The sequence below is a fragment of the Heterocephalus glaber genome, unplaced genomic scaffold, assembly GCF_053883595.1.
Source record: "Heterocephalus glaber isolate CG9 unplaced genomic scaffold, H.glaber_assembly_v1.0 deba00001463, whole genome shotgun sequence".
Lineage (NCBI taxonomy): Eukaryota > Metazoa > Chordata > Mammalia > Rodentia > Bathyergidae > Heterocephalus > Heterocephalus glaber.
In genome coordinates, this window is record NW_028258310.1 from 15,079,778 (window position 1) to 15,089,026 (window position 9,249).

General features: G+C 35.6%; 1 pseudogene; it reads left to right on the forward strand.

Annotated features, from left to right (window-relative positions):
* Nucleotides 1-484: 484 nt before the first annotated feature.
* Nucleotides 485-6,979, forward strand: LOC101726053 (serine/threonine-protein kinase tousled-like 1; annotated as a pseudogene).
* Nucleotides 6,980-9,249: the final 2,270 nt, after the last annotated feature.

Genomic DNA, 9,249 nt, shown 5'->3' on the forward strand with positions numbered 1-9,249 from the left:
CCGCTTATGTGATCATAAATTACAGTGAATGTAAAGTGTAAAAGTAATTATTACAGTAAAAAACATATTTCCATTAAAGCTCCTCAAAGTCCTCCTCCTCAATTTCAACACAGTCATCCCGTCATTCTGGCCACTTTCTGAGGCAGTTCTAGAGGTCCTCTCTCATAAGTGTCATTAATTGTGTTGTTCTGGCTGCCTTGATGTCCTGAATCCATTCAAATAATTTGATCTTTCATGGTCATTTGACTTTGGAGAAGAGCTAGAAGTTGTAAGATGTTAGATCCAATGAATATGTGCATGAGGACACACCATAATATTTTATTTGATAGAAATGGCTATATATGGCTGAACAATCAGTGTGGGGTGGTCAAAACATAAGGATGAATATTTAAATTTAAAAAGTTGTTATAGTAAAACACACAATGGAATCAATCCCCTCTCCAAATAATCAAAATACCCCTTCTTGGCCCTCTGTCTCCTTGCCAGAGCATCTGCCCACTCCCACACTGCTCCTCCTTTCGCTCCTTTCAGTCCCCGCTCCTTCCCTCACCTCTTTCCTCCCCATCCCCTTGACTATCCCCACAAGCCCTTGCTCTTGCTAGCCCTCAGTGCATCCTCACCATGATGGAGGCTGGTGCCTGTGCCTTGCCTCTGCTGCTGCCATCACATGGGGGGTCCAGTTCCCGGAAAGTAGCTTGATGAGTATCCAAAGTAGCAGTGGAAGTTTGGAGGGACCACCACCTTGGCCCCAGCTCTCCATGTCTCAAACCCCAGGCTCAGCAGTGGTGGGCAGATCCCTGCTGAATCACACGCTGCCATCCAAGAGGCCCAGGGAAGGTGCGATGGATGAGCTTCCTAGTCTGGATCCAAGAAGGCAAGAGTTACTGAAAGCTAGATTTATTGGAGTTGCAAGTGGAATTGCAAGATTTACTGGTAGTTGTAGTGTTGGAGCTAAAGCCTCAACAAATAATGAAAGCTCTAATCACAGTTTTGGAAGCTTGGGATATTTAAGTGACAAAGAATCAGAGACACTAGAGAAGAAACAATCAGAAGCATCTAGGGGAAGAAAGAGAAAAGCAGAAAACCAGAATGAAAGTAGTCAGAGAAAAAGTATTGGGGGACATGGCCACAAAGTTAGTGACTATTTTTAAGACCAAGGTGGAAATGGCTAGAGTACATTAAGAGGCATACCTCCTGTAATCCATTCTCCTCAAAATTCAAATTCATATTCTACTCCTTCCTTATATGTTTGACTGAATAGCCCTTCCCCTACTGCATTAGCTTTTGAGGACCACCTTGTTTTATAACCAAAGCAGTTATCTTTTAAAATTACTCAGCTTTGACCCCCTCCCTCAGTGCAGAAGAGGTGAGTTGCTCCCAGCACTCAGGAGGAGGCTTCTGGGCCACCATACCACTACCCTCAGTGCACAGAAGGAGAGCCGTGCAGGTGCCAGCAACACCACACCCCTACCATCAAAATGAAAAGAAATGTAAACAAGTGTCAAAACTATACTTCCAGATCAACTAAAGCTACCCCAAAGGGAAATGAGATGGAACACTCTGATATACAACCACCTAGACTCCCTGAACTGTCAACAAAAGAGGATCTGGAAAAAAATAAAATTAGAAATAATTTCTCACATATCAGCAGAGATTGTGCCCAAAGTGCAAGATATGATTAATCAATCTAGAGAAGACACAGAAAAAAAAAATAGAGGATCTGAGGAACATGAAGGAATTCCAACATAGGAAAAAAATGGAATCCATAAAACAGATATAAACAGATTTCCAGGAGATGAAAAACTCCATTGAAAGCTTACTCAGGAGAATGAACCAATGTGAGGATAGAATTTCAGATATAGAAGATAAGATTGCAATTAGTGAGGAGGAAAGGAAAAATTATTTTAAAATTGTAAGAGACCATGAGAAATCAATCCAGCAGCTGCTAGATGATGCAAAGAAGAATAATGTAAGACTGATCAGAGTCAATGAAGAAAAAGGAGAGAGTGCAGATGACATAAAAAAACTATTCACAGAAGTGATGGCAGAAAACTTCCCAAGCAGGGGAAAAGAACTTGACATACAGATAAGTGAGGCATATAGGACTCCAAATAGCCTTGATCAAAAAAGATCTACAGGTAGGCATATAATTGTTAAGATTCCAGAAACCCAACAGAAAAACAAAGTTCTACAAGAATTTAGAGAAAAGAAACAAGTCACATACAAAGGAAAGCCTATCAGAATCACAGCCGACTTCTCAACACAAACTCTCAAGGCAAGAAGAGCTTGGAGTGGTGTATTTCAAGCCCTAAGGGAAAACAGCCTCCAGCCCAGATTGATGTACCCTGCAAAGCTATCTTTCAAAATTAATGGAGAAATGATACTTTCATGACAAAGAGCACCTCAGGAACTTCATGAATACCAAACCAGCACTCCAAAAAATTTTAGACAATATCATAGGAAAAGATGAGGATCACAACCCCAGGAAACCCACCAGAATGAATCCGTTGGGCATGACAAGAAATTAAATGCAAAGAGGGAGAATCCAACAAAAAGAAAAAGTCATGACAATGATGTCAATATGTATGAGTTATCACCATCAATGTTAATGGTCTCAATTCACCAATCAAAAGAAATAGACTGGCAGAATAGGTCAAGAAGCAAGATCCAACAATATGCTGCATACAAGAAACACACATAATTCTAAAAGAAACTCATGGACTGAAAGTTAAAAGGTGGAAAACAATACTCCATGTGACAGGAACCAAAAAAAAAAAAAAAAAAAAAAAAAAAAAAGCAGGAGTAGCTATCCTCTTTGCAGATCAAGTGGACTTCAAACCAAAATCTAAAACACTTCTGTTCCCAAGAATTTCAGATAAGGGATAGTCAACTCGTACAAATCTATTGTGAACATGTATTTTCATTCCTATTAAGTAAAAACTTAAGAACAGAACTATTGGTTCTTAACAGTAATACAAGAAATTTCTATATTGTTTTCCAAAATGGTTTTATCTTTTTACATTCACATTAGCAGTATTAGAAATTTCTAAATGGTTCACACCTAAGCTGACATTTGCTCTTTTAAAACTTTTAACTTCATCTCCTTCAGGAGTGTATAATTCAATCTTGTTATTGTACTGATTAGTATTTTTCTCGTTCTAGTGTTGCACACCTTTCCTTGTGCTGTACTGGCTATTTATCATCTTCTTATGACTGCTTTTAATTGGGTTGTCTGTTAATGACCTGAGAGCATTCTTTATATATTCTGGTCTTAGGTTATAGGTATTATAAAAATGGTCTGTTTAAGGACTACTTTTCATTTTCTTAATGATGTCATTTAAAGTTCTAAATTTTGATGGAATCTCATTTATCAATTTTTTTTCTTTTATCCATCATGTTTTTTGTATCCTAGGAAATTCTAGCCTACCCTAAATTCATAAACATTTTCCCTTATAATTTCTTCTTAAAGTTTTATAATTTTAGTCTTTCAAATTTAGGTTCATAGATCCTTTCAAGTTATTTTTATGTAAGGAAATAAAGGGTTGCAGTTAATTTTTTACATATGGATATCAGGTGTTCTAGTGCCATTTGCTGAAAACACTATTTTTTTCTCTGCTCTTGAGTTGAGTTTTTGTTCTATAAAATGTTAATGTTAAATAATCTTTCAAAACTCAGTGGACCATATATGTGTGGTTTTATTTCTAGATTTTCTGTTTTATTCCAATGATCTATATGTCTTTCTTTATGCCAACACTACCTTGATTACTGTAGTTTTAGAGGAAGTCTTAAAATTAGGTAATAAATGTCTTCTAACTTTTTTTATCTTTTTACTTTTCTAGGTCCTTTGTACTCCTATATAACTTTCAAATTTCAATATACAATTCTTCATTTATAGTGAGTATACATAAGACCTGAATTTTTATATATACCTTGTGTTTTCTAGTTCTGCTAAATTCAGACACAAGTTCTAGGGGCTCCTAGAGATTTCTTAGTGTTTTCTCTGAAGATGATCATTTCATCTACTTATAAAGATTTTACTTCCACCTTGCCAATCCTATGCTAATTGTTTCTTTTTATTGCCAGACTATTTTGGTTTGGGCCTAGGTTTCAAAGTTTAATGGACAGATGAAGTGTAGGCATATCTGTCCTTGTTCCCCACCTTAGGGAGAAACCATTGTATCCTCTCCATTCATATAAGGCATTTTTGCTGAAAGTATGAAGTACATGCCTTTTGTCTGTTGAAAAGGTTCTGTTCTACTTCTAGTCTCCTGATAGCTTTTAACATGAACAGCTGTAGATTTTAGTCCAATACTTTTTCTGCAACTAATGACTGAATCTTATGGCTTTTTCCTTTCCTGAGATAAAATGATGACCTATGGGAGTGGATCTTCCAATGCTGAGCCAACACTGCCATCCCTATAATAAAACTATTTCCTACATATGGCCAGATCTGACTTCTAATTGTTTTGTTAAACAAATTTCTATCTATGTTCATACTTTTTTCTTCTATGATCTTTATCCAGTTTTAGTATTAGCACAATGTTGATTTCCTAAAATGAGAGGAGAAGTGTTCCTTCTTTTTTCTGCTTTAAATGTTTGATACAATTCATCAGTTAAAATTGTAAATGATGTCTATGTATATAAGGAAGGGTGGAGGGGTTGAAGGGCACACAGGTATTGGGGAAAAAATAAGAACCAAGATACATCATGTATGGGTACCAGCACCCAATTATAAATGTAAACATATTGTATACGTAAAAATGTACCAATAAAAGAATTTAAGCAAAAAAAAAAGTATATGAGACTGTTGTTGTCATATGGGTAATTTTTCAAGCTAGGAATATACTTTCTTTAATAGGTGCTATTCAAGTTTTATATTTCCTCCAGAGTCAATTACATTAATTTGTCTTCCAAGGTACTTCTTAGAAGTTGTCAAATTTATTTCAAAAAAGATTTTTGTAATATGCTTTCTATATCCTTTTAAATTCTGTAAAATCTGTGGTAACGTCCTCTAAATTTTGATATTGTAATTAAAACAATGTATAATTGATATTGTGTAATAGGAAGGAAAGATCTAAAGGAGCAGGGAAAGTGGGAGGGGCAGGGGAAAGGAAAGAAGGGAAAAGAAAAAAATATGAGAAAAGAAAATAAATGGAAACAAAGTCTTTGCAAATAGGGAAGGGTGGGAAGGGGAAGGCAAAAAAATAAGAACCAAGGTACATCATGTAAAGGTACAAGATTCTAATGATGAATGTAACTGTATTTTAATACCTAAAATGTACCAATAAACTTAATGGGAAAAAATAAATAGAACTACTCAGCTTTCTTTCATCTTGACTGATATCAAAGTGTTGAAATTAGGAGCATTAGAAAGTAATAAAAACCAGGACCTGGAAAAAAAGGAAGGTCGTATAGATGATTTGCTCAGGGCTAACTGTGATCTCAGATGGCAAATAGATGATCAACAAAAATAACTTGAAAAATAAAACAGATTAAATAAGTGGATATCAATGAGCACGAAACTTCTTATTGAAAAAAGCACACAAGAAAAACTATCAAGCAGAGAGAAGAGTATGCAAGATAGATTACGCCTTGGGCACTTTACAACAGTTAGACATGGTGCATCCTTTACTGAACAATGGACAAATGGTTTTGCATTTCAGAATCTTGTGAAACAACAAGAATAGGTGAATCAGCACAGGGAAGATATTGAAAGGCAAAGAAAACTTCTCACCAAATGCAAACCTCCCACAGCTAATAATTCTCAGGCACCTTCTACCAATTCTGAACCAAAACAAAGAAAAAACAAAGCAGTCAATGGAGCAGAGAATGATCCCTTTGTGAGACCAAATTTACCACAACTGTTGACTTTGGCAGAATATCATGAAAAGGAAGAAATTTTCAAACTTAGACTAGGACATCTCAAGAAGGAAGTGGCAGAAATCCAGACAGAATTGAACGTTTGGAAATAGTCAGAAATCTTCACATACAGGAACTCAAAAGAATAAACAATGAAGATAATTCACAGTTCAAAGACCACCCAACATTAAATGAAAGATATTTATTATTTCATCTGCTTGGAAGAGGTGGCTTTAGTGAAGTGTATAAGGCTTTTGGCCTATATGAGCAAAGATATGCTGCTGTGAAGATCCATCAGCTTAATAAAAGCTGGAGAGATGAGAAAAAAGAAAACTACCACAAATATAACTGCAGAATGTATAGAATACACAAATAATGGGATCACCCCAGAATAAACTGTGTGACTATTTTTTCTTGGATACAGATACATTTTGCAGAGTGTTAGAATACTGTGAGGGCAATGACTTGGATTTCTATCTGAAGCAACAGAAATTAATGTCAGAGAAAGAAGCTAGGTCTATTGTAATGCAGATTGTAAATGCACTAAGATATCTCAATGAGTTCAAACCTCCTATTATACATGCCAGGCAACATCCTTCTGGTAGATGGGACAGCATGTGCAGAAATCAAAATTACTGATTTTGGTCTGCCCAAAATTATAGATGATGACAGCTATGATGTAGATGGAATGGATCTAACCTCCCAAGAAGCAGGCACTTGCTGGTATTTACCTCCTGAATGTTTTGTAGTTGGAAAAGAGCCACCAAAGATTTCCAACAAAGTTGACATGTGGTCAGTTGGTGTCATCTTTTTTAAATGTCTCTATGGTAGAAAGCCATTTGGTCACAATAAATCTCAACAAGTCATTCTTTAAGACAATACAATATTAAAAGCCACAGAAGTCCAGTTCCCTGTAAAACCAGTTGTAAGTAGTGAAGCCAAGGCCTTTATAAGATGGTGTCTGGCATACTGAAAAGAAGATTGATTTGATGTGCACCAGAGGGTGAACAATTCATGCCTTCTCCCACACATGAGAAGATCGAATTCTTCAGGAAACTTACACATGGCTGGACTGATGGCATCTCCTACAGTCCCTTCTTCAAGCATAATCACTTACTGACTTTCCTCCAGGATTGGCATGATACCTTTGAATTGCTTCCAGATGCACATTTGAGTTTTGAGAGCATTTGAGTGGGGTTTTTTTGTTTTCTTTTTTACACAGGACATGGTGAAGGACGGTTTGTGAACTGAAATTCTTCATATCATTGTTTGTATGAGAGTGGATCATGGACAGTGAATAAATGTACTCTTCTTGCGCTCACCTGGAACAGTGTGGGGTGGCTGCCTGCCGCAGAGACAGGAATACCATGTGGAGATAGAAGACAAATGGGGATTGTTTGTTTATTTGGGGGAACAATGTACATGAAGTTTATAATACTTAAATATATTTGATTGTTATTAGAGAGTTCTAATATGAAGGGTTGTTTTTCATTATTTCAAAACACATAGAAAAAAATGTGAGACATCTCTAACACAAGAACTACAGTGCCTGGATACATTCTTCAGTTTTCGTCAGTTAATCTGCTGAAACCAAAGAACTGAATGACAGTGGCCATTGTGTTTTATAATAATACAATGTGCGAGTTAGAATCTTTGGACAGGGTTAGACTTTGTCATTTGCCTATTCTGGCTTTTACCAAGTTGTACCTCAAAATCGTATGTCCCTTTTTCTTTCCACTGGTTATATTTTCTCTCTTTTCTTTTTTTTGGTACCAGGGATCTAACTTGGGTCCTTCTGCTTTTGAGGCAGGCAGCGAAACCACTGAGCTAAATCCCTGACCCTCCACTGGTTATATTAAAAGGAGAGCTTTTATTCCTAGATACTTTACACCTTTGACAGAAAAAGCTGCTTGTTTTGGAATCAGTTGAATTCACTAAATTGTAATATCTCCAGTGCTTTCACCTAGTTAGAGTTATTAACAGGTATTTTTCTTTTGTTATTAGGCTTTGTTCATTAAAACAAGAGAGAGTATGTAACCAAATGCAGACCAGTTCTATTCAGGATAATGATAAATTCTCTTCTAGCTCTATTGTAAATTGTTGTACAGATGTTTTATTTCAATTACTAAGTTTCAGCACCTTATTCTTGTACAAATGTTTTAAAATATGGCTTTTCTAGTTGGATATTGTATTTTTTTAAGCCTTCTTGAAGGCGTTTTAATTGCTGCTAAATGATGTTGCTTCTTTTGCTAAAAACTTAAATGATCTTCGAAGGTGCAAGTTGACTGTATATCATAGAGAAATATTAAAAGAGATATTGGTATTCATTAATAATCAAGGCATGTAAAAATGATCCATGTTGGCCATATTGAGTTCCTTAAGTCAGTTTCCTGGGTTTTAGGGCTGTGGAGCACATAAATACTAGATTTATAAACTGTTCATGGTTATTCGACATTTCTAGAAAGGTTCTTATCATCAAGGTGGAATGATGGTCCCATAAACAAGTTTCTTGTAGTTTGCACAAATTTGTTAAAATGTGAATACTTCCTAACTGCCTTGTATAGTAGAAATAAATATTTTTCAGGATGCTGTGTTTCACACCTATAAGGATATTTTCTTTATTGTCACATTCATAGTGCTCATACTTCCATGTAAGTTGTCCATGCTGCAGAAAACAGAACCTATACCTACCACAGAATCCCCTTAATATTGTACAGTTAAACTGTGGCTCTTATTTCTGATGTTGAAAGCCATTTTGTTTTTTTCACTGTACATAGACACATTGTCTCTTTAAGATGCTGCTGAAATTGTAGAGAATGTAGCCAAAACAGCAATAAACAATGACAGTTAAAATGTAAAGAAAAAAACCCTCTTCTCTTTAAAAGCAGTTATCTCATTGCTCCTGATAATGCATCTTTTCCTCTAAGTTTTATATTTTTAAACTTAAACATGCACCATATTTTTTATCACCTCTTGTAGAAGCAAACAAATTCTTAACCTTGCTATTAACTTTTGCCTCCCTACACATACTATTTAGCATTTGTCATTTAGCCACGATTGATGCACTATAATGTACAGAGCACAGTTATAGTACACATTATTTTCAAACCTCTTATTGCTGGATTTTCTTATTTCTCAGTATAGAGTTCCTAACTCTCTGAAATTATCTATCCAACATTTCTCTTGCTGAACCTGGACAAATTGTTAAATATAAACAAAATGAATCAAAACTACTTTCTATTCATTTTGCAGAGCTTTGTGTTCATGATGATGTCATAATTTTTTATCTTTTAGCACTTATTGAACATATAATATGTATCAGGCAAAGTTCTAAGAAGTGCTTTTAATGCTTTAATCTTCAGAATGGGCAGGTGAAGATACTATCATTAT